This window comes from Ursus arctos, unplaced genomic scaffold, assembly GCF_023065955.2.
Source record: "Ursus arctos isolate Adak ecotype North America unplaced genomic scaffold, UrsArc2.0 scaffold_2, whole genome shotgun sequence".
NCBI lineage: Eukaryota > Metazoa > Chordata > Mammalia > Carnivora > Ursidae > Ursus > Ursus arctos.
This window is the reverse complement of record NW_026622874.1, coordinates 82,637,566-82,661,090: the sequence shown is the minus strand read 5'-3', so window position 1 is coordinate 82,661,090 and position 23,525 is coordinate 82,637,566. Positions and strand designations below refer to the sequence as shown.

At 42.3% G+C, this 23,525-nt stretch overlaps 1 long non-coding RNA gene across 1 annotated transcript in view; it reads right to left on the bottom strand.

The window, feature by feature from the left end:
* LOC130544361 (uncharacterized) overlaps window positions 1-23,525 on the bottom strand; it is a 104,502-nt gene that overhangs the window by 66,764 nt on the left and 14,213 nt on the right. The window contains exon 2 of the long non-coding RNA XR_008960587.1: window positions 16,356-16,540. This is a non-coding gene — a long non-coding RNA (uncharacterized LOC130544361). The remainder of the gene's footprint in view (window positions 1-16,355; window positions 16,541-23,525) is intronic.

The following is a 23,525-nucleotide window of genomic DNA, read 5'->3' as shown; positions in this document are numbered from 1 at the left end:
CCACCCATCCACCACACCAGGTCTACTCCGATGGTAGCATGCCTTCTCATCCACAGCACTACACACAATTGTAATTTCCCTTTTTAAAACTTAATGTCTGTCTCCCCTACTCAACTTCAAACTTCATGAGGGCTGGGCCCATGTCCTTTGTCACCTGCATCCCCAGAGCCTGGCACAGAGTGTGTGCTGAATGAATTGACGGGTCCACTTAAGAGTAGAAGAACTTAGCTGGGCTTCTGGGGTCTGCCCACACACACTCAGATCCCTTCATCACTGTCTGCACAAAAGCAGAGGTGTGCAGCTCCAGATGTGCCTTCACTCAGCCAACACCTGTATCTCCTTGTCAGAGAACTGCTCTCTCTTTGCCTGGGTATGCCAAGAGCCCAAAGTGGCTAGGAATTTCCAATCCCTTTAGGGAATTCCCTTTAGCCCTTAACCAGTTAGTGACTGGTACAGGTGTATAACCTTGTGGGACAACTGTCAGGCGTGACCTGTACTGCCTCTGCAGCTCCCCTGTGGGACTGAGCCACGATGACCCTCCAAGGGACCTTGCTTCATGACACTACACTCTTCTTGCCTCTTCCAGTCCCCAACCCACTTCTACACTTCTCTACCAGTATTCCCTGAGAACTCCTAATAAATCACTTTACACAAATCCTCATCGCAGGGCTGCTTCTGGGGAGCCCAACCTAAAACTGAAAGCCTGCTGCTGGAAAAGTTTCTCGCTGAGCTGTGATTAACTCATAAATTTTAGTGTAAGAAAGCACTCCAGCCAGACCATTTGCTGGTTCAGTCAAGGATAGGTCCTGCCAGTAACTCTCTAACTGGCAAGAGTCATGTCTATAAAGAGCACTAAAACCCTCCACTTTTCAATTTTCACAGACATGACCCAGTGCCCCACTAAAAAGGAGTCAGGAGGCTGTGCCCCTGGCCTTCCAATCAAACTGGATATGGAAGCCTGCTACTCAGACTGTCTTGAGGGTGAGCCAAGATCATCTCTATCTGCTCCTTCTCCAGGATTTCAGCTCAGGCCAGGCCAGGGAAGGACCAAGCCTGTGCGTGGGGAGAAGGGAGCCTGTCTAGCTAGAGGATCTTAGGAGGAGGCAATGCAGGCTGTTAAGGTCTGTGCATACACAATCAAAAGAGGTTTAATAATGGGGCATATTTATTGAGGAATTTGCAATAAGGCAAAGTCACACAGTGTTATGAGACGAAAGATCGGGGAAATCCTACATAGATGGGATTGGCTGAAAGGCCTCTCTGAGGAGGCCCATTAAATTCAGCACTAGAGAGTTGGCTATGTTGGGAAGTATACTGGCCCCCACCAAAGATGTCCATGTCCTGATCCCCGGAGCCTATGAATCTGTGACTTCCATGGCAGAAGGCACTTTGCAGATGTGACCGAGTATAGAATTGTTAAGTGGGGAGATTATCCTGGATTAGTCCATGGGTCCCACTCTCATCTCAAGGGTCCTCATGGGGAAAAAGGGAGGTCAGAGAAACAAAACTGTGACAAGCGAAGCAGAGGTCAGAGTGATGTGGCCAGGATCCAAGGTATCCAATAAGCCTCTACTTCTACAAAAGGCAGAGAAATGGATTCTCTCTCTAGAGCCTCCAGAAGGAATACATCTTGATTTCAAGCCACTGAGACCCACCTGGGACTTGTGACCTCCAGAACTATTAGATAAGAAACATGGGGGGGTTGTTGTTTTTTAGGGAAGATTTTAGTTTTTGTTTTGTTTTTTGTCATGAAGAGAGAGAGCACAAGCAGGGGAAGGGGCAGAGGGAGAAGCAGACTCCCCATTGAGCAAGGAGCCCAAAGCAGGACTCGATCCCAGGACCCTGGGATCACAACCCAAGCCGAAGGCAGATGTTCAACTGACTGAGCCACCCAGGCATCCTGAAATGTGTGTCATTTTTGGGCCACAAAGTTTGTGGTCATTTGTTACAGCAGCCAGAGGAAACTAATATGAGCATGATCACACATGGAATGGTTGTGTACAAAGTTCAGAGGCAGGGGGCCTTTCAGTGTTAAGAAATATGAGGGTGACCAGTGTGGCTGGTACTTAGTGTACCAGCCCCTATAACAAGGTGAGATGTAAACAGGGGCCAGGTCATGCAGGGCGTTAACAGACCACTGTAAGAAGTTTGGATTTTATTCTAAGATTGGCGGGAAGCCATTAAAATTTTTGATACAATCTAAACAGCATTTTTCTAAAATCACTGTGGCTGCTGCACGGAGAACCAGGTGGGGGGCTGCATGAGGACCAGTAAGAGAAGACGAAGACCAGAACGCCAGTCCAGTCACCACAGAGTGAGACAGTGATGGTCCGCATCAGGACAGTGGGGATGCGAAGAGGAGAAGGCTGCAAGATAGATTTCAGACACTGATTTATTGGCTCTGAAAAAAATCAAATAAAATAATTTGGAATTCTTAATGCCAGAGGCTCTTCCATCAAGTAAGAGCCAGCTTTTCAGAGACCACATGTTGGCTCCTGACAGTGACAAAATGGCATCGCCACAGAAGTCCCAGAGCAGGGACTTGGGGATGTTCCAGTAGAGAAGAGAGGAGTAGAAGGAAAATGTGTGTTCCTTCCTAAATGTCCAGCAACAAATGACTGCCTAGTGAGAAAGAATTTCAGCCACAGCGCAGAAGGATGGTCTGGCTGTGTCATGGACCCTTGAGAAGTCAGACGTGACTCATGGGGACAGTGACTTAGTCTCCTAAACAACTGTAAAGTGATGACCTCTCTGACTTCCATGAAAACCTCCAGTTCAACTTCCAACTGGAAGTTACAAAAATAAGCACAGATCCTTCAGGAATTCAGATTTGATGTAAAGTATATCCAAAGACCTGCCAACAGATGTTACAGCATCTTGGAAATGTTAAAGACTCGTGCCTGCTGACAGAAGTGTTAAGTAGAATCAGTGTTCTGATTTTGTTTTAAAGATTTTATTTATTTGAGAGAGAGAGAGAGAGAGAGAGAGCACATGAGGTGGGGGAGGAGCAGAAGGAGAGAGAGAACCTCAACCAGACTTCATGCTGACCGAGGAGCCAGTACAGGGCTCGATCCCACGACCTCAAGATCATGACCTGAGCCGAAACCAAGAGTCAGATGCTTAACTAACTGAGCCATCCAGGCGCCGATTTTTTTTTTTTTTTAAGCCAGGATGAGGGCATGGTGCTTGTCCTGGGGTGACCTTCCTGAGTCTCTTCTGTTCCTCACAAGAAACAATAGTCATAATGATGTGAACAACAAACCAACAATTAAGTTCACATTTCTTGAACACTTACTATATACAACAATCCTATAGACCTATCATTATCCCCATCTTAGATTGGAGGAAACTGAATCTCAAGAAGTAAAATAATTTACCAACGTCATACAAGGAAGCAGTGGAGATGGGTCTAACTACAAAATCAAGTTCTAAACCACAGAGCTGCAAACTCTGGCCTGAGGGCAAAATCCCATCTGCCACTTGTTTTTGTAAATAAAGTTTTATTGGAACATACACCCATTTATTTACCTACTGCATATGGCTGCTTTCACACTCAAGGACAGAGCTGGGTAGTTGCAACAGAGACCATATGGCGCACAGAGCCTAAAATAGTCACGTGGCCCTTTACAGAAAAAGTTTGCCAATTCCTGTTCTAGACCATACATGACACTGGAACATTACCTCATAATGCATTCTCCTACTCCTTCATGACATTTGCACAAGTTAAAGCCTACTGCAGAGCACTGAATAAGAGGCCCAGGATGCTTCCACTTCCCGGATGCTTCCCACTCCCATAGTTAGCCTGGCAAGACCCCTGGCAACCTTCCTCTTTGGCCTGCTCTGTGTGTGGGGGGGGGTGAGGGCTGCATTACTGCAATCAGGATCCCTGGTGCCTTGTGCCTCCAAGACCAGTTCCACACATGAGAGAATGAGCCGGAGTACTCACTGGGGGACCACCCACTCCAGGCATGGTTTTTTGAGAAGCATGAATGTTATCTATGAGACCGCTTACTTTTCTAGCCAACCATAAAGTCCTGACCTGTATGAGTTCTATGAAACACCCCAAGCATGATTTCTAGTACATGAGGCTTTTCCGCTGGGGGTTCGGGGGTCCCTCCTAGAAAGTCTACTCAGTCGGAGGGAGGGGGAATGAGGATGGAAGGGCAAGGGTGCTTCTGACCATCTTGTAGCCCTTCTCCAAAGCCAGCAGGAAGAGATGCAAAGGGAAATGGCGGTCAGAGTCAGGCACGGTCTTTCCTCTCACTGGCTGACAACTATACCCACAACCCTTCCTAACCTTACTTGCCTGTCCTGGTTCCTTTATTCCAGCTTCCATACCTCTTTGATTTTTAAAAGATTATCTTTGCATCATTTGTTTTCCACTTACCATCTTTGCTGACTGTTAAAGGGACATATGGTTAAGAATCTGTGCCACCTCCCTGGTTCTGAATTCTTGCACCATGTCACCCTTTTTGAATTGTTAGAGCTTTGTAATACGTTATCGTATCTGGTGTTTCAAGTCCCTTGTTAGGAATCCTTTCCCATGTTGTCCTCACCGGACCACAGAATTACTTTATTAAGGTAGCAAACAGTGTAAATTCCATGTGTTAATCTGTAAGCTAATTTTGGAAGAATTTAAATCTCTAAACTCTTTAGGCTCCTATTCAGGCAACTGATACATCTATTTATCTAAACCATCTGCATTGCTCAGTAAATTTTTATTTTATTTATTTTATTTTTTAAGAGAAAGAGCACACACACACATGCCCGCATGAGTGGGGGAGGAACACAGGGAGAGGGAGAGAGACAATCAACAAAAGGATAGATCTTAGGACCCTGAGATCATGATCTGGGCCTAATCAAGAGTGAGCTGCTTAACTGACTGAGCCACCCAGGCACCCCTCAGTGAATTTTTCGTTTTCTTCATGCACTTCTCCTCTTACGGTCTGGTTATTTTTTGTTGATATTGCAAGTAAGACATTTAATGATAGCTTTCTTACTGGTTATTGATTTTTAAACGTCTATCTGAGATCCAACCATGTTCCTGAACCATCCCATTGACAACATTCTAGTTTCCATGATACATCACTTAGGAATGATACATTGGTCTCTTTCTCATAGTTGTACCTCTTATCTCTGTAATGCCATATGGTCAACGATCAAAAATTTCACAAAGTGAAGGTCAGTGTATTAGTCTGCTTGGGCTGCCATAACAAAGTACCACAGACTGGGTGGGTCAAACAACAGAAATTTATTTTCTCATAATTCTGGAAGCTAGAAGTCCAAGATCAAGGTGGCAGTAGGGTTGGTTTCTTCCTAGGGCCATTAAAGAAGGATCTGTTCCAGGCCTTTTTCCTTGGCTTATAGATGGCTGCCTTCCCCCTGTGTCTTCACAGGGGCATTCCTCTGTGCCCATCTATGTCCTCATTTCCTCTTCTCACAAGGACATCAGTCACATTGGATGAGGGCCCATCCTAGTGACCGTATGTTCACTTAATTACCTCTCTAAAGACTATCTCTCCAAATATAGTCCCATTCTGAGGTTCTAGGGATCAGGATCTCACCATATGGATTGGGGGGAGCACAATTCAGCCCCTAACAGTAAGCATCATTATCTCTAATGAGAACGCATCTCATGTTTCCTCAGCAAGTCTGATGGGTAACTTGTTCAAAAAAGATAATTTTATCATGCTTCTATTCCTCAAGTTTCAAGGAGCTTTTTATAAAAAATTAATCTCAGGTTCTCCTGAATGCTTTTTCGTTATCTATTGACATATCATATGGGGTATTTTTTTAATCTATTTCTCTGGTGTAATATATTAATACATTCCTTGTTATTAAATAGTCCTGGATCAACAGAATATAAAAAGAAATCCTACAAATCAATAGGAAAAGGATTTTTTAATCTACTATAAATTAGACAATAGATATAAAGAGAATTCAGAGAAAAGGAAACACTCTTGATCACTGAACACTGGAGAAATCAGGGAGACAAATATTAAAACAGAAATAAACCCATCCCACACAAGAATTAGCAAGGCTGTGGGAGACGGAACTCTCATACCCGGCAGATAAGAGAGTAAACTATAACCTCATTCACACACGTATGTGGGGAAAAGTATGCAATGCTGTGGTAGCATTGTTTGTAATAGCCACAAAAAGAAGGGAAACAACTTAAATGTCCACGTGTAGAAAATAAAGAATAAATAAAATATAGTGCATTTGTATAATGAATGAGCTAGATCTACTTGCGTCAACATGGATAAATCTTGAGAACATAATGCCAATAGGAAAAAAAAAAAAAAGCAAATTCGAGAGGGCCACGTTTAGAATAAAGCCAGTTATGAAATTTTAAGAACATACAAAATAAGATGTAGCTGAATATTTATGGGCGCATAAAAACTGTAGGGATACAAAACGCAGATTAGAAGGCTAAATACCAACTTGAAAATAGTTGTTTTTGCAAGGGGTGGGGGACGGAAGGAAGGAGGGGAAAGAATGAAATACAGGAAGGGTGCAAAAAAGGTGCCTCAACTAATCTATGAGATTTTCTTTTATTTCTTTTTTAATAAAATTGATCTGAAAAACAAAAGTCTTTGCATTCTGGGGCTAAATCCTACTTGGTCATGGTGAATGATTCTATTAATGTATTATTGAATTCTGTTTGCTATTATTTTATTTATAGTTTTTCATCTAGTGCCTTGGTCTTCTGTTCTCTCCTACCCCCCGATTATATTCTTCAAGATTGGATTTCAGGGTTGGTCCATCCTCATAAAATGAATTAAAGAGTTTTCCATGCTTTTCTATAATCTGGAACCATTAGTCAAGTACAGGAAAAATCCGCTACTGGAAAATTTGGGGGAAAAAAACACATTAGAAAAATCTCTGTTCAAGAAGGCTATTTTAGAGCTACCGTTTAGTAACACTTTAACTTTTTAATTTTTATATGATTATTTTTCTCTTCACACATTACTTTTTCATGAGTCAATTTCTGTCGTTGAGATGGCACAAAAAATCTGCACCGTTGGATTTTTTTCATTTCTTTACAAAGATTTGTGCATAGTAATATCTTGGGTTCTAATCTCCCACGTGCCTTTCTGAGTTCCTCATTTATAATTTTATTTGTTTTGTTCTTCCTCCCTTCAGTCAATATGTCAGAGGTTTATCTGTATTATTGGTTTTCTTCCAAGAACCACTTCTCGGATGCATTTATTATATCTTGAGCTTTTCTGTTTTTGAATCCATGGATTTCTCCTTTGTTCTTGAAAAGATTTATTCTTTTTTTTACTTCCTGAAAAATTTTTTTCTAATTTTCATAGTTCTTGATTTTAAAGCTAACTTCATTTATTTTTATTTTCAACAATAAAAAGCAATTTAAGGGCTCTGGCTATATCCTGTAAGTTTTCATATGTATGAGTCACATTCCCATTATTCTCTAAGTGGTCTTTGATTATATATTTTATTTTTCCTTTGACTCAATAATTACTTGGGAGATTGTTCTTTTTTCTTTATTTCCATACAGCAACAGCTGTTTCAGTACAAATGTGAAAAACACAAAGTACAAGAGCAAGGCCACTGATGTGCCTACCACAGTGTCCAACATTCCATAAACCTTTGCTCCACAGATGTGCCAACTGATCATGACACAAACATAAAGTCTGGTAATCCTGAAAAATAACATCAACTCCTTAGTTATGTCCCAGAAGTCGAAATAACAACAACAAAATGAAAAGAAAAATAAGCAGAGTCGAAATCCTCTGCCCTTTAGCCCAGCACAGTTTGTGAATGTTAGGTTCCAAAGACGGTCCACAAATAACCTTAACCCACAACAGGAGCCTCACACAACCAAATGAGGCCACTCAAACCTAATGAACGGCAAAGACCTTTTGGCGCCCAGGACCTCATCGCCTCTCCACCTGCAAGACAGCGTATTTGCTGAAACGTAACACGCACGCCCCCACATGCACCTCATGTGTCCATTCTTCAGATGGAAGGCCCATCATAACCAGGGTCAATGGAGGATACCACCCCCTTGCGGCAGAGCGTGGCAGCACAACCAAGACTGACCCAGAGGAGCTTTTACCAGCTACATATGAAACAGACCCTTCTTGACAAGACCTGCAGATTCCCAACCCCACCTCCGTCACACCTACCTGAGGATTTCAGATGCTCTGTTGCAAGTCCAAGTGCAAAGTCTATGTGTTGTTATCATTTGTTTCAGGGACACAGATAACACCTTGTCCTTTTTAAAATATACTTTGCTGAATTTTCCTCTCAAACGATAATAACAACACATACTCACAAGAACCCTTCCCTTCAAAGTAGCTAACTAATGTCAACCACTTGGTATGTATCTTTCCATGTTTTTGCTGCGCTAATGCAAACAGGCATCCATAAAAAGTCACATGAATAGATTTTCTTTCTTGTCAAAAATGAGATCATCCCATACAAGTTTGCTTTCTTTATTTAACAAGATATTATAGGGGGGCGCCTGAGTGGCTCAGTCAGTTAAGCGGCTGCCTTTGGCTCAGGTCATGATCCATCGAGCCCTGCATCAGGTTCCTTGCTCAGTGGGGAGCCTGCTTCTCCCTCTCCCGTTCCCCCTGCTTGTGCACACACTCGCTGGCTCTCTCAAATAAACAAATAAAATCTTTAAAAAAAAAAAAAACCAAGATATTATAGATATATCTCCATGGTTTTTTTTTCCCCCATAGCTGCATAAAACTCCAGAGTATGAAATAATATAATTTACTCAATAATTTCCTATTTTGGTACATTTGGACTGTTTCCAAATTTTTGCAAGTATCCAATATTGTAATAAATAAACATTTTTCTATTGATCTGGTATTTCTGTCTACCCAAAGAGTATGTATATTTTAAATTTCAGTAGCTACTTCCAGATTTTCGTTTAACCAATACCCTAAGTTAAACAAATCACAAATTACTTTGAATGGTTAAAACAATTCTTACTCATACCAGCAAAGTATAAGAGAGTCCTTATTTCCCCCACATAGTCAGAAGCCATGGATTATGAATCATTTCCATTTTGGCCAAATTAATGAATTTCTAACATGATCTTACTGTCTTTTTATTTACATTTTCCCTTCCCCCATACGAATGAGCATAATTTAATTCACTTATTGGCCATTTGCATTTCCTCTTCTGAAAATTGCCTACTCCTATCTTTTGCCTATTTCTTTATTGGATTTTTAAAATCTTTTCAGTTTGCAGCAGAGTAGAAAACTTAACTCCAGGGCTCTCCCCAGTACTTTTGCTGGAACTATCAAAACAGCAGCACAGTCTAGTCTTTTTTGTTGAAATCACTGGTACAAGAGCAATGGAAGGCCAGAGGTGCTCGTGCTGTCAGTGCCACCATGTGAAAGAGTGAAGAAAAGGAAAATCCATATAGAGAAAAAATAAATCAGAGTGGGGAGAGAGAAGAGCTAATTACATCATCTGAATGCCCAGATATAGCCAGACTTGAAGCTGGAAAGGTTTAGCCACTGCAGTTCCCAATTAAGATAGCCTACACATTTTCTTTTGGGTTTGTACTGGGTTTCCGTCATTTGCAACCAAAACATTCCTGGCTGTAGTGAGTTTGCACACAGTGGGATCACACCCTGATTCTGGAACAAGACCCTACCATCCAAGAGAACTGGACGTTCTAAATTCTGGGTCCGGGTAATATCTGAACTGGCCTCATCACTGTTCCTGAATGTCCCTGAAGTTTCCTCTTATGTGACAACCTCCAGAGGATTTGTGGCACAACAGCAAACCAAGCCCATGGGAAGAGTTCACAGTGTAGACCTTTGTTGGTCACCAAGAGCATTCAAGTCTCTACGAGTCACTTGGTTTACACCTGTGCATAGGTGAGACATGCTCAAATGAGACCCAAGCCAGCAATTGTGCAGAGACCCAAGTTAGACAAGTCACAAGTTGCTCTTGGAACGGCTGGATATTTGTGTGAAAGGAGTGCTTGAGTCCACAGATGAGTCAGAAGGCCTATGCAAGCTAAGTCTCCTACTGCTCATTGAAAACACAGTGGCTCCCCAAATGGACTGTTACATTAGGCTGTACTTCCTTCAACTATATGAGATTATTAGATAGTGTTGTAAGGAAAAGGAGAAAGTAATTAGAACTATGTGTTAGAAGGCTTTGTCTATTCTGGAAACTCTTTAACAGAGAGGAATCAAGGGAGCCTGCTGTGGTACTCTTGATTAGGATGGAGGGCCAGATATTGAAGTACTAACAGTTCCCATAGACACTGAACATACCATCCCAGTGTCACAGATAGGGTCATTTAGACACAACACACAGGCATCCCCAACTACAGCAACAATACCAGCAAGTGCGCTCATTTATTAAGTACCCACTGTGTGCCAGATAATAAGTGAAGCAATTTTTGTGAATTACCTCATTTTTTTCCTGATGTAACTCAATAAGGTAGGTACCAAAACTTAAAGTAATCAAAACTTAGAGAAGGGGGCACCTGAGTGGCTTAGTTAAGTTTCCACCTCTTGATTTTGGCTCAGGTCATGATCTCGGGGTTGTGGGATGGAGTCCTGCATCAGGCTCTGTGCTGTGTGTGGACCCTGCTTGAGATTCTCTCTCTCCCTCTCCCTCTGTCCCTCCCCCTGCTTGCACACATGCTCTCTCTCTCTCTCTAAAAAAAGAAAAAAAGTCTTAGAGAAGTTCTAGAGGTGGAATAAGCTGCATTATGCTGAAATAATAAAACCCTCAACATCTCAATGGCCTAACACAACACAAGTTTACTTTTTGCTCATGCTACATGACCAGTGCAGATTGGGAGGGAGGGTCCAGCCCATGCAGGACCAGTGGGCACTCTATCTGATCTGTGTCTCCACTGCAAGAAGGAATTGCTGCAATAGGGAAAACATCTTAAAGTTTCCACAAGCAACTGACACCCCTCACTTCCTGCATGTCACTGACCAAAAAAACCTCATGCCCCTATCCAAATTCAGGGTTGGAGAAGGAGAAGAGTGCAAGCCTACTTGTGCCCAGAAGGAAAAGAACTGGAGATGTTTGAACTGGTCAGAACTGGTCTCACTGAACACAACAGAGCATCAAACAATGTGGCCTCTTCTAGAAATAGAGATGTGTCAGAAACTGCGGCGCACTCTCTGTTTCTCTCTCTGCCACTGCTCCAGGTTAACACTTCAAACTGGAAAGTCTCTCTGCCTCAAATACCCATGGATGACCACATCCCTAATGTTATTGCTGCTCTCACAACTAATGCCACTTAGATGACCTACATCCACCCAGCATTGCAGAAGGAAAACTTTTGATGCGTTCCTACCAAGTACAATCATTCTGCCTGTGCAGGTCCTTCTTCCCCTCCACGGAGATGGGTTTTTGTAGAGCTCTGTGGCTAGAGGTGGGAAAAGGGATTTCTCTTTTAGATCACACGCCACCTGGAAAACTCCTGGAGCTACAGCAAAATTATTTGTAACAAAATGCTGCGATACCTGTAGCTAAGCATCCATATACAGACAGTTCCTGAATTATAAATGGTTCAACTTACAGTTTTTCGACTTTACAATGGTGCAAAAGCAATACCTTTCTTGGAATTTTGAATCTGGATCTTTTCCCAAGCTAGCAACACGCAATAGGATCCTTTCTCATCATGCTGGGCAGCAGCAGCCACAGCTCGCATTCAACCACCAGATCACGAGGGTCAACGACCACTCTGCACTTGTACAACCATTCTGTTTTTCATGCTCAATACAGTGTTCAATTAACACATGAGATATGCAACACTTTACTGTAAAATAGGCTTTGTGTCGGATGATTTTTTTTAAGATTTCAAGTTTTTATTTAAATTCTAGTTAGTTAACATATAGCATAATATTATGCTATATTTCAGGAGTAGCATTTAGTGATTCATCACTTAAATATAATACTCAGTGCTCATCACAAGTGCCTTCCTTAATCCCCATCACCCATCTAGCCCATCCCCTGCCCAACTTCCTCCAGCAACCCCCAGTTTGTTCTCTGTCATTAATATGGTTTGCCTTCCTCTCTTTTCTCTTTCCCCTATGTTCATCTGTTTCTTAAATTCCACATGAGTGAAATCATATGGTATTTGTCTTTAACTGACTTATTTCACTTAGCATAATACACTCTAGCTCCACCTACATTGTTGCAAATGGCAAGATTTCGTTCCTTTTATGGCTCAGTAATATTCCAGTGTGTGTGTGTGTGTGTGTGTGTGTGTGTGTGTGTGTGTGTGTGTGTATGTATGTATATGTATATATATATATATATATATATCTTCTTTATGCATTCACCAGTCGAAGGACATCTCGGCTCTTTCCATAATTGGCTATTGTTGATAATGATGTTAATAAACATTGGGATGCAGGTGCCCCTTCAACTCAGTAAGTTTGTAGCCTTTGGATAAATACCTTGCAGTGCAGTTGCTGAGTCGTAAGGTAATTCTGTTTTGAACGTTTTGAGGAACCAACATATTGTTTTCCAGAATGGGCTGCACCAGTTTGCCTTCCCACCAATAGTGCACGAGGGTTCCCCTTTCTCCGCATCCTCACCAATACCTGTTGTTTCCTGTGTTGTTAATTTTAGCCATTCTGACTGGTGTGAGGTGGCATCTCATTGTGGGTTTGATTTGTATTTCCCTGATGCCGAGTGATGATTAGCATCTTTTCATGTGTCTGTTAGCCATCTGGATGTCGTCTTTGGAAAAATATCTATTCATGTCTTCTGCCCATTTCTTAACTGGATTATTTATTTTTTGGGTGCTGAGTTTGATAAATTCTTTATAGATTTTGGATACTAACCCTTTATCAGATATGTCATTTGGAAATATCTTCTCCCATTCCGAAGATTGCCTTTTAGTTTTGTTGATTGTTTCCTTCACTGTGCAGAAGCTTTATATCTTGATGATTTTGCCCAAATGTCAGCTAATGTAAGTGTTCTGAGCACATTTTTAGGCAAGCTAGGTTAAGCTACAGTGTCCAGTAGGTAAGGTGTATTAAATGCACTTTTGAATTACGATATTTTCAACTTACAACAGGTTTATAGGGATACAACCCCATCTTAAGTCAAGGAAGATCTATACTTTCTAAATGGGTAAAAATAGAAAATGCAAGTTTTTAAAACTCCTCCTAGATGTCTGGTTTATTCACAATTTGGGCTTCCCTCACTACCCCCCATTTTCTGTCTGTAACACCTTTCTACAAGAATTCTCATCTTTTTACTTTATTTTAATAGAACTTTCCGCCTCCTGGGCATAAAACTCTTTAAAGTGCACATTTGGTTCGGAGGGGTTGTGGATTTTTTTTTTTTCCAAGAGAAGTTTAAAAACCTTCATTTTGCATTCAGGAATAAATGAGAAGTGGTGTTATTTATAATTGGCTCCTTCTAATTCAGACTAAATGTAGATTAATCCTAATTGATAACACATAAAATTTAATTAAACCTTAATAAAGAACCTGGGAAAGAGTTCTCAAAAGATAATATCAATGGTAATGTTGGATGCTGCACACTGCAATACTTGAGATAAAACACAATTCGTAGGAGTATTTTCAGGGCTTTGTGCAAGTCCAGATATGGGTCATTATCTCAAAGAGGACACTCATTAAAATTGTGGATAAATCTGAGAGAGGGTGTTCTTTGTGCAGCTCACCGATAAGAAGTTTGGACCCTAAGAGCTCCCAGTGACCTCCTCAACCCGCCTTCCTCTCTCCAGCCTGTTGGTCAGATGGCGGCTCAGCTCCCTGCACACGGAGCCACCCTGAATCATTGCCAGGAGCTGCCATCCCAGCCCACGACGCATCAGACAAACCCTAAACAACTGAATATCTCATTGTAGAAATCCAATTAACAATGTTACATAAACATCACCCCTCTGTTGGATGTTCCTAGAAGAGCTACATTTTCATTTCATGTATTCATGAATATTTTTATGTGTTCGGGAGTGACTGAGGACTGATCTTCCATGGTCAATCACCCCGCTATCTAATTACTTAAAACATGAATAGAGAGCCCAGGCAGGTGGGAGACCAGGCCCACAGGAACGGGACGCCTTAGAGATGGGAGCATACACTCGAGCTGCTGGCAAAGCTAAATAAAAGAAGCAAACCCAGATGCCTCCAGGGGTCAGAAGGTAACCCAAGTGAAGACAGTGGGATTGGGCTGGGATCACAGGAAACTGGAAAGGGTCTTCCTAGTCCAAAGGGGGCAACCATTTCCCCATTCTACCCACACTTTCCATTAGGGACTGCGGATCCAATGTTACCAGATCATTTTAGTCTTAATTAGAATTTTTAAATTTGGATTGTAATCTGAAAAATAAAACCTTATTTTTGAGTTGGTAGCAAATCTTTTTAAATGTTTAAATACTCTGCAGGCCTTGTGATTTCTCATGTATAAGTTGACTCTCGATCTATAAAGTTTCTTCCCTTCGGTTCATCCTTTTTTTTTTTTTTTTTTTTAAGAGAGAGAGCGGGGGTAGTGAGGGGGGCAGGATAGGAAGAGAGAGAATCTCAGGCAGGCTCCATGCTCAGCACAGAGCCCAACACAGGGCTCGATTTCAAAACCCTGAGATCATGACCTGAGCCAAAACCAAGAGTTGGACACTTAACTGAGCCACCCAGGCGCCTCCTTTTGGTTCATTCTTTAGTGAACATTTAATGTTTTTTTGAGCATTCTAGGAAGAAGGAACAGCCCATGCAAAGTGCCCACAACAGGAGTATGCCTGGTGTGTTCAAGAAACAGCAAATAGGGGTGCCTGGCTGGCTCAGTAGGTAGTTCTCAGGGTCATGAGTTCAAGCCCTATCATGGGCATAGAGTTCACTTACAATAAAAAATTACAGTGTAAAATTTAAAAATTAAAAGTATTAAATTAGAAAACTAAAAATTAAAGTATAAAATTTTAAAAAAGAAATAGCAAATAAACTAGTGTGGCTGGAACAGAATGAGTGAAGGAGAGAGTAGGAAGTGAGGAGAGAGAGGAACAGAGGAGGAAGTAGATCACATAGGGAGAAAGCTACCAGGCCTCTTCATCACTGGAACGACTTTGGTTTTTAGTCTACGGGAGTTGGGGAGCCACTGGAAGGTTTTGAGCAAAGAGACACGGGCAGACTTGTGTTTGGTAAAGGATCCTTCTGGTTGCTGTGCTGAGAAGACTGTTGGAAACAGAGAAGCCGGGGGACTAGCGAGGATGCTGTAGCAGTATCCAGCAGTGAGGGGACTGTGGCTCAGACAAGAGTCGTAGCAATGGGGAGGGTAAGGACATAGCCAGCTTCTATCTTAAAGGTAAAGCCAACAGGAATACCTGTAACACTGGTTGTGGGGAGTGAGAAAAACAGAGGATTAAAGGACAATTCCAAGCTTTTAGCTTGAATCACTGGAAGGATGACAGGTATCAATATATACCCCCCAATCTCAAATTCTCCCAGATGATTTCAAACGGCCAGGACGCCCTATTTATCATGCTCTGTCCAATAATAATGATGATGTTAAAGAGTATTATCTTTTTATTGAGCACTTACTCTACAGCCAGGCATTTTCTATGCAATATTGCATTTAATCCTCCAACCAGTCTGTGAGTTAGATCCTGTTATTTAGTGCCATTTTCTCCATGAGGACAGTGAGGTTCAGAGAAGTTAAACAAGTTGCCAGGTTTGCAAAACTACTAAGTGACAGAGCCAGGGTTTAAACCCAGGACCCTATGACTGCAAGGCCCATGACCAAAACCACCATGCTATCTTCAAATCTACCTTTTTATATGTCAGGTACGGGCTGGGTCCTTTCACATCATATGATTTTACTTAATCTCTCCAACAATCTTATGAAGTAGGTACTCACGTTTCCATTTTCAAGTGGAAGCCAACTGAAATACCTACCCAAGCCCTACTTCCCTTATTCAGAAATCTTTGTTCTCCAAGAAAATATGATAAGGCACATGGCATCTTCCCACCTGGGCCAATACTGGCTTGGGTAGAACAACTGAGTAAACTGGGGGAGATATAAAGAGGCAAAAGACACAGTCTCCTCTGTCAGGGAGTGTGACTCTCCTGGAGAAGATGATCTGTTACCCAAGGCCAGTCAAATGCCACTAGGTCTCAGTATGTGCCTGCCTTCAGCAGGTAGCCTGCCCAGCGCGGGGAGGGCTTGCTCTGTACTAGGCTTTGAGAACAGAACAATGGACAGGAGGAAGTTCCTACACAATCTAAGGGCAATTAGGAATTTTGGAGGCATACGCATTTCTGTAAATGATGTGCAAAGCTTATTTAAAGGCATCATAACTGCCACTGAGCTGAGTGTCTATTCCCAGTTCTTTCCCTTAAATGTTAAAGACTAAAGACAGCACTTACCATCTGCTGTAGCTTGAGATCTGCTCCTTCCCCAAGGTCTCCTGACATGGCAAGGCCTGGTTGGCAGCCCCATCTGACACAGCCCACCAGCAACATCTAGAAGCAGTCAGAACATCTGCTGGCCTTTTCTCTGCAATATGCAGCTGCTGGAGACTCGTAACCCTTGCCTCTCAGGTCACTTCAGCCTGTGGACAGTAAGGAACCCAGATCTGAGGGCACTTATCTCAGTTCTCATCCAGTGTGTTATTTATTCAACAAATGTTTACTAAGCACCTGCTAAGTGTCAGGTGTGGTTATAGATGATACCATGGTAAACAAGAGAGATGCAGGCTGTTCCCTGATGGAAAAAAAAAATCTAGAAGGGAAATAAACTTTGATTACGTTCACTGGACATTGGGAAGATGTACAGAGTATTTCAGGAACATGTAATTGGTAGATCTAAACCAACGTGGGGTATTCTGGATGAGTGATCTTTGAGCTAAGAAATGAAACACGCATTAGCTTGATGAGGGCAGAGACTGGTGAATCATTCGGGCAGAGAGAACAGTGTGAGGAAAGGTCCTAAGTCTGGACAGAGCATGTCAGTTCTGAAGAAAAGAATGAACTGTAGAACAGTGGGGGAGCATGACATAAAATAAAGCAAAGACGCCAGATCATGTAAGGCCTGATCACCGTAAGGAGTCCTTTTTATCTCCCAAAGGCAGTGGGAAGCCATTAAAGGGTTTAGGCAAATGAATGGCTTGATTAGATTTATATTGTAAAAAAATCTTTCTGATGGCTGTGAGGAGATTGATGGAGGGAAAGAGGAGGAGGAGGAGTCTAGGCCATTGCAGTGGTATAGGTGAGAGAGGATGGTGCCAGAGGCCATAAGGGTGGCAGTGGAAATGAAAAGGATGAGATCTAGGTCTGTTTTTGGAAGATGCAACAAAACATGGTGAGACTGTATGAGGTGGGTGAGAGAAAAGGCAGAATTGAGGCTGATTCTATCTTTTAGGAATGATGGTGCCCTCTGTCGGATGGGGAAAGGCGGAAAAGGGTAAGTTTAGTGACTAAGGTGATGAATTCATTTCCAGACATTCTGAATCAGAGAGGACTGCAAGACATTCAAGAGAACATATACATCCAGAAACAAAACCTAGCCAGCCTCCTATAGTGGTTGGTTATTTGTTCTGACTCTTCTTATGTAAAGATAGCATAGCCAGGAAAGACAAACTTCCACCTTGTGACTATCCTCCTGGCCCGGCCAGCAAAGAAAAACTTTCATCCTATGAGTCCCGCCTGGCTCATGTTGCTGCTGTTGCAAATAAAAATGTGCAAATGGATACCCTGAAGAGCCAATGATGTTTCAGAAGCACGCATCATGCAGCACCTTGGACAGATCCCTGACCGCCCTTGCCACAAACTTAGGCTTGTCATTCTATGCATCTTGTCTTCTATCCTGCCCCTTCCTACCCCACTGACCTCAAACACTACTTTCTGTGTGTCAGTTCATCTGTTCCCCTTATTTATGGCTTAGAACCCCAAAAGACATAACCTTGAATTTAAAGTCTTCCACCATCTGATTCCTGATGTGAATGCCATGAGACAAGCCTAAGGAAAAGTAGGGTCTGAAGACCAGTGAGGATCTTCCTAGCATCTGACAGGGGGTGGAGGACAGAACATTAAACCAGGGAAAGCATGAAGCGAGAGAGAGAGATACAAGACCGAGAAATTAATGACGCACAATAGATCCTTCCAAAAGCTAAAGTCTGCTTAGGAGATCAAGATCAGGGTGAGCCCTGCAGGACATGGAGGGAGAGGGAGAGAATGAAAAGGAACAACCAGGAAGATCATGGGGGGTAAGAGTAGCTGCAGGAGAAGACCCTTGATAGAGCTTACAGCAACACCAAAGAACAATGTGTGCTTAAAATGCTGTGTGAGTGGAAGGATGCAGCTTGGTAGTGCATAAAGACACTCCAGTAATGGTATTGATTTAGGTCCACAACTTCTAATTAGGAGATAAAAGGAAAAGAACATAAGGTAATTCTGTGTGCCCACATCACATAATGTTCACAATGCACTCTGCTTTGAGAGGGGAGAAATGGCAAATTTGTGGTACAGAATGCATAGTCTTGTTTATGTTTGCACAGAAAATTTAAAGTCTGGCAGGATATACTCTAAACTGTTAGCAAAAGTCCTCTCTGAAAGGTGGGATCATAATAAGATTCCATTTTCTCTGTAATGTCTTTGCTTTTATGATTCTATACTAAGTCACTGTTTGGCCAGTATGCACAAGTGCAGCAGTGTGGGTTGCTAAAATACTTCTGATTGGTTGGGAAAAGCCACTCTCCCAACACCCTGCGCTCAAAGAACCTTCCCCAACCTATCCATGATTCAGCAGGTGAAGGGTTAACACTGAGTACAGCTGGGAGCTGCCAGGTCCCTTCCAAGGCCAGTGTCCATTCTGATGGTTAATTTTTAAAATATTTATTGTTTGCAAAAATATATATATTCTTTTTTTTTTTTTAAGCATGGTATTGACTCCAATCAGAATTGCAGGACTATGATGCTGGAAGGATTTCAGAACACTGGTTTGCAATTTTTATTGTGGTCACTATTCACATGCCAAATGACCCCTACCTAAAGGACTCACTTTTATAGTATGTTTCCCCAAATTCTAAAAATTATTTAAAATTTTTTAAAACCAAATGTCCTGCAGAGACTTTGCCTCCTCTTATTTGCACTTCACCCAGATATAGCTGCCAAAATAAGAGTCCCAGCAAGGACTCTGCCTGATGCTATGTCACAGCCCAAGTGGGGCTGCTCTTTCCTGAAGACTTGTGTCAGCTCCCTTTTCCCCATTCACTTTATACTTGGCCTCTGTTCCTTAATATTTCTTATTATTATGTTCTGTCACCCTGACTGCTTCGTAAGCACTCTGAAGACATATAATTTGGCAGGTTTTTTTGTCCTCACTCTACCTAGCCTACTGCCTGGTTTGTGGAGACTTTCAAGGGTATTTATTGTTATTGATACTGAAACGTGTTATTTGCAAAGTGATCCTCTTCCCTGGTTACTGCCCGAACTGTCCCTGCAGGGTTAGTGCGGTGGAGGATACAAAGCCTGTCATCAGAGGCTTAAACACAACTGGGGTTGGAAATATTCCCCCTTCTGAAGGAGCAGAAATCATTTTCTGCCTGCCTGTCCCAACAGGTATTGCTTTTACAATCCTCTCTTATCTTTAATATCCTTTTCTACTCATCCCATTATCTGGTAACAAATATCACTCTCTTTTCTTTCAGAATAGTTGTTATAGGACAAAAGTTCCTTACCTACCCAGTATGTTCCATGCTGGACATTAGGACTCATTGCTTTTATCAGCGTCCCTGTGTCCAGAGATCAAAGTGCCTTAAACCAGATGAAGATTTTTCAGTGCCTGGCTCGTCAGCCAGTGTATGGTTAATAAAGGTAATCCAAGCAGGTGTAATAAGAAAATCTCCAAATTCCAGTGGTTTAGCATAATGCACCCTTATTTCTCACTCACATCGAAGTCCAGTGAGTGTTTCTGGTCAGCAGGCAAGTTTCGTCCATGCAGTGACCCAGGGACCCAGGCTCTTTTCGTCTTATAATTCTGCTTTCCCCCAGGGCTTTGGATTACCTGCACTCAGGCACCCACTTCTTCAAAGACCTTGACCCAGAAGTGACACATGTCACTTCTGCTCATGTTCCCTTAGTAAAGGCTAACTGATGACCACCTGTTGATGCAAGGGAAGCTGGGTCCTGTGGTTCCTGGTCCCAGGAGCAACTCTGTGCTGTCACAAGGGGATCATGGGCTCTTGGTGGATAGCTAGCCATCTGCTACAGCAAATGAATTTTCAAAGGCTTAGAAGATCGTCCAGTGAGACTCTTAAGGAAAACCATCTCCAAATGAAGGCAAAGGAAGCATTTTCGGGCTTCTTCTCTCCAAGTCCCTTAAGAACACTCCCGCTACTTGCCACAAGATGCGAGTTTTCATGGAAATGGGGGAAGGTTTTGAACTGGGGGGGGGGGGGGGACTGTACAATGTGACAACCTATATAAACCTTCAAGCTAGGCTTGTAGCATTGTAGGACCTGCATCCATAAAGCGTGTGGGCATCAGGAAGTCAAAAAACATTCTGCAATTCTTTGAACCAAACTGGTCTCCCTCTGGAGTTACCACTGCCTGACAGTGCATCCCCACACTGTCATCATCCATACAGCCAAACCTTGAGGCAAAAATCAAGCCCAGGAAGGAAAACTGAAGTAAACTCACAGAACACGTGTCTAATAAAGCTATTTCTTTCAAAAATATAAGCAACTGCTACTGGTCTATAATGAACATTTTTATTTTTAAAGTATTTTCTTTCACAGAGAAGAAATGTAATTCATTCTTTTCCCCAAAATAATAAAGAAAATTGCTACTGAGAACAGTTTGGCATTTGAAACCTAGTGGGAGATTTCTCCAGCAGATGGTTTTGTGGCAAAAAGCTTTTAAGAATTTCTAACTGCTAGCAAAAAATATATGAGAGAGAGAAAGGGAGAGAGAGAGGGGAAGGGAGGGAGGGAAGGAGGGAGGAGGGAGAGGGAAACCAGAGAGCGAGAAAGATTGATTTGATATGATCAAGAAAAGATGTACCCAAAGAAAGCAATCCTTATTCAAGTTCTGATGACTCAAATGATCCATAGACTAGGTTGTAGATTCCAAAATCTGGCTGTGCATCAGAATAGCATGGAAAGCTTGTTTAAAATAACCATGGAATCGGAATATCTGTGGGTGGTGACCAGACATGCATATTTTTTTTTTAAAGTTCCATAGATGATTCTGTTGAAACCCGGTGGCCCAGTCTTTTTTTTTTTTTTTTAAACTCTGATGGTGGTTATGCAAACCAGTAGGCAGTATTTTTAGCTTAGCAAAGATCCTGCCCTTTTGGCCACTTGGCTGTCATTTGCTACATGAGCACGTCCCCCAGCAGCAGGCTCTCCAGCAGGTCCCTCATGTTACCACACAAAGCACTTGGGTGATGTTCTTAAGAACCCCATCGACAAAGATACCAAAGCAGTTAATTATTTTATTTGGAAGCAAGGGAGACAGACTTCACAGCCAATCCACCCAGCACTATGTGCAGAGAATCAGAGGTGTGTCACAGCCAATGGCTCTGCCAAATACCATTGGCCACATCCTCTCAGAAGGTGGGGCGGGGGGTATCCTGGGAGGCTTGGCGGATCAGCTTTAGCTCCCAACACAGCTGCCTCCTGGCTGAAAGGCCAGGATAAGTCCCTACCCAACCCAGTCTGCTTATTTATAAAATAGTAACTGAAAATTCTGACCCCAGAGTGCTGTGAGCTGCAAAGGGGAAAAAGGTGAGAAAAGCACCTGGAAAAGCACCTGCCACAGAAAAGGAACTTGATCAATGGTACTTCCTTACCACATTTCTTTAAACCTCCTTCTCCCTGGAAAAAAAGAGAACCAATTGTCAAAGGCTGACAGAAGACATTCATGTTTTCCCAGCACTCCAGGAGTTGTCTACAGAAGGGTTATCCACGACAGAATCTGGAGACAGGTGTCGATCTCTATTCTTATGTAAGGGAGCTACCACCGAATAGGCTCTTACTTCTAATTCCTGCTGTCACCTCAACCAGAAAGCATCTCTTTGTACCTGAGGCCATGGTAGGAAATGCCAGGTATGGCTTTTGCAGCCATAACTTGGGTTATGGGCATGATCTCTGTGAGTCCCACATGGTCAAATGCTAAATTATATGGGATTCAAATTAATCATATAGACAGTCATAAAACAACAGACTCTAAATATTATTTACCCAGCATCAAGCAGATGTTTGTTTCCAAAGCTACAATCTCCTCTAATTGGCTGACATTGTGCTGCATAAACACCCATGCAAGCTTATGTTCTCTAATGAATGACAAATGCCTAGAAGAATCCTCTGTGGATTGGCAGCCTCCCCCTCCAGCATGCAAATTGCATGGAAATTCCATCAGTACATGCAGATAAGCTGATCTGCATGACTGGCAGACTGGTGGATAAACACACCCATGGAGTCATTGTCCAAATTCAATTTGGTGGGTTCATCTCTGTTTTTAGTGATCATTTGTTAAGTTATTCATCCAGCCAACATTCCCTGAGCAGCCATTCCACAACAGGCTCTGTCTTGGGCTTTGGGAATACAAAGATGACTAAAAATATGGTCTCTCACTTCAGGTAGTCCACAGTGAAAGAACAGAGACACGACTGGTAAAGAAAGTTAACAATGTGAGAGGCGCAAAAATAGAATGTGGGCAAGCATCTGTGGTCAGAGAGGGAATAAATCAACTCTGCCTATAGGGGTTGGGGATAGCTGCCCAGATTTTCAAAGCAAAACTCAGAGGAAGATCTTAAGAGTCAGCTAGACAAAGTGTAGAAACGGAGGTCGCAGTAAAGAGAATAGCAAGGACACATGACAAAACATGCCGGGGTTTGGGAGCCGACAACAGTTTGAACTTGCTGGAGCATACGGTGCAAGCAACTGTCTGCTGTTTTAGCTCCTTAAAAATGCGTGCAAACTATACAGCCCCTTTGAAGGGTAACATGGCTGTTATCTATTGAAATTTAAAATGTGCGTTATCTTGTTTGCATAGCAGCAAAAGATATGGCAGAGAAAGTGATCCTCTATAAGGAACTAGTTAAATATGGTACATCCACATAGAGAAATACTACGCAAACTAAATACTCTGTCAAAAGGCATAAGTATATGTCCCATAAACTTACAAGATTTACAGTTATGGGTAGATCTCCAGAAGATACGGTCAAGTGAAAAAATCATGAGATAATAAAGACAGGATGCTACCTTTTGTGTAAGAGAGGAGACAAAATAGCAATACCTATTCTTCTTTGCTTTATTCATAAAGAAACCCTGGAAGGATATACAAGAAACTAATAACCTGTAAGGGTGGGGGGAATAGATTAGCGAAGAGCTGGGGGTGAGACTGCAATGCAGACCATGTAGATTGTTTTTTTAAATTTTCAAATCACATAAATGCATAATCTCTGAAAAAGTAGGACCAGGGGTGGGGCACCTGGGTGGCTCAGTGGGTTAAGCATCCAACTCGTGATTTCAGCTCCAGTCATGATCTCAGGGTCTTGGGATCAAGCCGTGCATTGCAGTCTGTGCTCAGTGG